This window comes from Piliocolobus tephrosceles, unplaced genomic scaffold (assembly GCF_002776525.5).
Source record: "Piliocolobus tephrosceles isolate RC106 unplaced genomic scaffold, ASM277652v3 unscaffolded_38655, whole genome shotgun sequence".
In the NCBI taxonomy this organism is placed as follows: domain Eukaryota; kingdom Metazoa; phylum Chordata; class Mammalia; order Primates; family Cercopithecidae; genus Piliocolobus; species Piliocolobus tephrosceles.
This window is the reverse complement of record NW_022322815.1, coordinates 9,918-16,254: the sequence shown is the minus strand read 5'-3', so window position 1 is coordinate 16,254 and position 6,337 is coordinate 9,918. Positions and strand designations below refer to the sequence as shown.

General features: G+C 44.1%; 1 pseudogene across 1 annotated transcript; it reads right to left on the bottom strand.

Moving 5' to 3' along the window:
- Positions 1-473: 473 nt before the first annotated feature.
- On the bottom strand, positions 474-2,402 carry LOC113223099 (annotated as a pseudogene). The gene has a single exon (XR_003308609.1). The product of XR_003308609.1 is annotated as a T-complex protein 1 subunit beta pseudogene (transcript).
- Between the last annotated feature and the right edge of the window lie 3,935 nt (positions 2,403-6,337).

The window sequence follows — 6,337 nt, the reverse complement described above, 5'->3', positions numbered from 1 at the left end:
GGTAACACACCTCTCCCATTTTTGCTCTCGCAGTCCTTCTACCAGCTTTATAACTTAATTCCCTGTATTCAAGCTCTCTCTGTTTGAAATTTCTAAGGTGATTTCTGCTTTTTCTACTGAACACTTACTAATAAACCCCTTTTCCATTTCTTTTCTTTTGTAGATTTGTGTAAATGCCCAAGGTTTTATTATTCAGGTGCCTGTCTATCCTTTTTGCTAAGTTATTTAATCAATGTGACCTTTCTGATTTAAGGGGGTTTTTTTGTTTGTTTGTTTGTTTTTTTGTTTTTGAGATAGAGTCTCACTCTGTCACCCAGACTGGAGTGCATGTCGGCTCACTGCAACCTCTGCCTCTTGGGTTCAAGGGATTCTTATGTCTCAGCCTCCTAAGTAGCTGGGACTATAGGCACTAGTCACCATGCCCAGCTAATTTTTTGTATTTTTAGTAGAGATGGGGTTTTGCCATCTTTTTTTTTTTAATTGTTCAAATGTTTATTTTAATGCACAGTATGAGAAATGAACTTTTAAATCAACTGATTTGTATGGAAAATGACATGGCAAATAAATTAGACCTATGTTAAAGAGAAGGTCAGCTAAATAGCCAAACTTAAGGATACAATGGGCACCAATAAACAGATTCCACAGTCTTCTTTAAGAGACTACCTTTCAAACACAACTTTGCTAGAAACTGGTCCAAAGATCGACGGCATGTGGGAATGCTTAACAGGGGTGGTGATCAGGGACACGTTTCCTGGGTGCTGCTTTGATGATGTTGTCCACATGCAGAATCACCTCTGCTGCTTCAGCTGCACTCAGAAGAACCTGTCGCTTCACCTGAAAACTTTCTGTTATACCCAGGATAGCCATATCTCCAATGGTGCCTTCCCTCATATCCAGTCCAGCAGTGGTATTGCCTTCACTGTCAGCAGCCCTGAGCTGTGCCACCAGGTCTGCACTGTCATAGCCTGCATTGTCAGCTATGATGGTTGGCAACATTCTCAGTGCTTTAGCGTTAGACTCCATTGCAACAGCTTCTTTGGCTGGTGTTCTATTGGCAAGCTGTGTCACAGCATGAGCCATCAACATCTCAGAACAGCCTCCTCCATAAACTGTTCTAGAGTCCTTTACAGTTTGCGCAAGAACACAAAGAGCGTCATGCAAAGATCTTTCTGCTTCATCTAAAATTTGTTGAGTGGCACCACGCAAAACAATGGTACAAGCCTCACCAAGGGCAACCCCAGAAAAGTGAATGAGTTTGTCTTCTCCAATCATGACTTCCTCGATAAGTTTGCAACTTCCAAGCTTCACCAGTTCTGGGTGATCAAAGGTAGAGGCAATTTCACCACCTGTGACAAGAGCTAGGCGTTCTACACCAGCAAAATCTGCATGCTCAATAGCCATGACACCAGCAGCACCAAAAAGCTGTTCAGGATAATTATAAATTAATTGCCTGTTAATAAAGCAATTTATTCCATGCTTAAGAATACGTTCAACTTTCTCCTTCATTTTTTTCCTTTTCCGCATGTTCTATTTCTGCAACCTTTGCTGTAGAATCAACTCTTACCCGGGAACCAAATATCTTTATTTTGTCTGTATCCATACCAGTATTTGCAATAAGAATTTTAGCATTTTCAATTCGTTTTGGTTGATTTACTCCAATTTTTTTATCCAACAGAAAGCCTTCATCTAAATAGGAATCTGCCAAACTTCCTCCTAGCTTCTTGATAATATGAATTGCCTCGAGGTTGCCAGAGCCTTTCAGTCTGAGAACTGCTTCTACAGCTAACTTTGTAAAGTGGTCTTTGTGATGAGTAAGAAGTTTTGAGGATAATGTCGTGCCCGCAATATTCATTAAATCTTGACGGAATTTTACTTCATCGGAACCATGATCGACTGCAGAACTCAACAGCGCCTCTCTTGCAGCCTTTGTGGCTTCTCTCCAACCCGCTATGATGGTCTGTGGATGAATCTTTTTTGCAATTAAAGATTCTGCTTCCCTTAATAATTCTGCTGCTAAAACGGTAACAGAGGTAGTGCCATCACCAACTTCATCATCTTGAACCCTTGACATATCAACTAAAACTTTAGCTGCTGGATTGTCAACACCAATGTTTTTTAGAATAGTGGCACCATCATTGGTTACCACAAGAGAGGCATCTAGTCCACTGCTTAGAAGAATTTTGTCCATGCCTTTGGGTCCCAAGGTGCTCTTTACCAAGTCTCCAATGGCGATGGCACCAATAAAAGAAGTCAGGCGAGCTGTCTCTGCTCTCTCTTCATCAGCTCCTGCCTTGAAGATGTTAACAGGTGCAAGGGAAAGGGACGCCATAGTTCCGAGGAGTTCCGCACACAAGTGAATCCCCTCACAGCTCGTGCTCACGACCAGCAGACAGAAGGAAGCCAGAAGTCGGGTTTTGCCATCTTGACCAGGCTGGTCTCGAACTCCTGACCTCAGGTCATCCACCTGCCTTGGCTTCCCAAAGTGCTGGTATTACAGACATGAGCCACTGCACCTGGCCTTTTCTGGTTTTAACTTTTTGGTTATTATCGTTTCTTCCCACCACCCTCTCAACATTGACAGGTGAGAGTCGACACTTGCCGTTTATTGCTCTCCTCTGCTCTTAGATCCCTGTTACATTAAACTACAAAGCAGCTAAAGCACTAGACAACCCAATCCCTTCCTCTGGGACACTGCCACCTGGGAGCATCGCTGAATGTTTTGTTCTACTGGGTAGTTAGAAACAAGATCTGCAGGCCAGGTGCGGTGGCTCATGCCTGTAATCCCACACTTTGGGAGGCCCAGGCCAGCATATCACTTGAGGTCAGGAGTTTGAGACAAGCCTGGCCAACATGGTGAAACCCTGTCTTTATAAAAATACAAAAAAGTTACCTGAGTGTGGTAGCACATGCCTGTAATCCCAGTTACTTGGGAGGCTGAGTCAGGAGAACCACTTGAACCCAGGAGGCAGAGGTTGCAGTGAGCAAAGGTCATGCCATTGCACTCCAGCCTGGTGACAGAATGAGACTTAATCTCAAAAAAAACAAAAACAAAAACAAGATCTGCCACAGCGGGGCTCTGCCCCTATTGATGGGAACTATGCATAACTAATGAACAGGAAAATTAGTAGTAGAACGGCCTGATCCTTCTCAACATGCTTCTAATAACTTCCAATTTTCCCAGTCTAGATTTCCTTAGGTATCTTCTTTCCTTCCTAAATGATTACTCCAGACCTTCAAACCCAGGCATTTTTGAGTCTATATTTGCTCTTCCTTTCCTCCCCATCATATGGCACTTTGCTCTGCAGAGGATTAACCCAGCTTCTCAATTACATTAGATATACTTGATGTTTTGTTTTTTTGTTTTTTTTTTTTTTTTTTGACAGTGTCTTGCTCTGTCACCCAGGCTGGAGTGCAGTGGCATGATCTCAGCTCACTGCAACTTCCGCCTCCCAGGTTCAAGCGATTCTCCTGCCTCAGCCTCCCAAGTAGCTGGGATTACAGGTGTGCACCACCACGTCTGGCTAATTTTTGTATTTTTCATAGAGATGGGATTTCACCATGTTGCCCAAGCTGGTTTTGAATTCCTGGACTCAAGCTATCCACTCACCTCAGCCTCCAAAAGTGCTGTGATTACAGGTGTGAGTAAAATCCCAAGGTGCTGGGATTACACTGTGTCTGAACCACCATACACATTTGAAATAAGAATTGGCTTGGTCTCTAGTTGTGGATGCTGAGATGTCAGAGGTACCCAACAATCTGGCAGATTTAAGACTAGACTTTATCTTTTGGCATTGCAAATACCACATGGGATAGATACCAGATCTCTGTTTCAAAGCTGAGGTAATTGATGTTCAGAGGAGTTTACTACTTGTCCAAAGTTACATACAGTGTAGGGGGCAGAGCCAGGTCTGAACCCAGGTCTTTCTGTTGCCACAGCTCCTGCCAAACACTGCATTGACAGCTCCTGTCAATGTGGGAAAACATAAACGAAAGCACCGGATCTTAAATTCCAGAAAAACGCTATGGCAGCTACTCAGGAGACAGAGGCAAAAAAATCACTTGAACCCAGAAGGTGGAGGTTGCAGTGAGCCAAGATCATGCCCCTGCACACCAGCCTGGGCAACAGAGGAAGACTCTGTCACAAAAAAATAAAAAATAATCTGAATATCTTATGGACTTTAGTTAATAATAAGGTGTCAACACTGGTCCAATACTGTAACAAATGTACGCTACTGATATAAGATATTAGAAACATGGGAAACAGCACAAGATATATGGGAACTCTCTGTATTAACTTCATGACTTCTCTGTAAATCTATAACCATTCCTAAACCATTTTATGAAAAATAAAGTTCATTTGGCCGGGTGCAGCGGCTCATGCCTGTAATCCTAACACTTTAGGAGGTTGAGGCAGGTGGATCAGTTGAGTCCAGGAGTTCAAGACCAGCCTGGCCAATGTGGTGAAATCCCATCTCTACTAAAAATACAAAAATTAGCCAGGCATGGTGGTGCACACTTGTAGTCCCAGCTACTCAGGAGGTTGAGGAACAAGAATCGCTTGAACCCAGGAAGTGGAGGTTGAAGTGAGCTGAGATCCCACCACTGCACTCCAGCCTGAGCAACAGAGACTCTGGCTCAGAAAATAAAGAAAGTTCATTTAATTTACATTTTTGAGAAATTCCCTAGTTCCTCAAGCCAGATCTAATAGCCTGCTATGTGTTCATATAGCAATCTGGACTACTGGCTAAATGAATTAATTTATCACCTTATATAATTATGTTTGTGCATTTTGCTCACTGCTGTATCTTAGTGCAAGGTCAGGGCCTGGTTCTTGACAAGAGCTTAGTAATAGACATAGAGTAAGTGCAGCATCACAGAATAAAAGTTTGATGACAACAGGATTTCATCTGTTCTGTTCTCTATTGTATCCCTATCACCTAGATGATGTCTGGCACATGGTACACACTCAATCAGGGTAAATTCCTCCCCAGGTGGAGTCAAGGAATCTTTTTCCTAGTGATCCAGGGCTCTCCACCACCCTGGATCCCTTTGGGGTGGCCTGTCTGCTGAGGGTTGGGGCCACAGGCTTGTGGGAAGTGGGGATTGACTTCCCCGTTCCTGGCTGAGGCTCCACATCTTCCCTCTGCACTGGGCTCTGCAGAAAATTTTCAGCTGGGGCAACTTGCTGCTCAGTTAGCACCATTTACCAAAATGAGGGAAAGTAAGAAAGGGGCAAGGGGGAGGTGCAGTTTAAAGAAGATTTGTTAGACATCTAATTGACAAAAATCAAGTAGGAAATTGCATACATCTGTCTACAAATCAGGGGTGGCGTAAAGCTGTAGCTATAAACCTGGAATTCATCAACCTGTAGTTGGTGTCTGAAACCAAGAGAATGATGGGGCAGCCGCTGTGGGAAATAGCATAACGCTTCCTCAAAAGATTAAATGTGGAGCACAGGATCCAGCAATTCTACTTCTGGGTAATGTGGTCTATCCATACAATGGAATATTATTTGCCCTTAAAAAAGGACATTCTAACCCATGCTGCATGGACGGACCTTGAGGACATTATGCTAAAGGAAGTAAGCCAATCACAGAAGGACAAACACTGTATGATGCCATTTCTATGAGATCCCTATAGCAGTCAACTCATAGAGACAGATAGTAGAACGATGGTCGCCAGAGGCTAGGGGAGGAGGGAATGGGCAGTTGTTGTTTCACCGGGATGGAGCTTCTGTTTGGGAAGATGAAAAGGCTCTGGAAATAGATGGTAGTGATGGTTGCACAACAATGTAAACATATTTAATGCCACAGACTGTACAATTAAAAACAGTTAAAATGGCCAGGCACTGTGGCTCATGCCTGTAATCCCAGCACTTTGGGAGGCTGAGGCAGTGGATTGCCTGAACTGAGGAGTTCAAGCCCAGCCTGGGCAACATGGTGAAACCCCATCTCTACTAAAATACATGAAAAATTAACCGGGCCTAGTGGCAAGCACCTGTAGTCCCAGCTACTTGGGAGGCTGAGGCACGAGAATTGTGCTTGAACCCAGGAGGCAGAGGTCACAGTGACCTGTCATGTCCCTGCACTCCAACCTGGGCAACAGCTCGAGACTCTGTCTTCAAAAACAATTAACAGCTTAAGTAGGTAAATAAAGCCGCTGGGAAGCTCAAACAGGGTGGAGCTCACAGCAGCTCAAGGAAACCTGCCTGTCTCTGTAGACTCCGCCTCTGGGGACAGGGATCAGCTAAAGGAGCCGAAGCCTGTGCAGACGCGAACGACTCTGTCTGACAGCTTTGAAGAGAGCAGTGGATCTCCCAACACGGAGGTTGAGATCT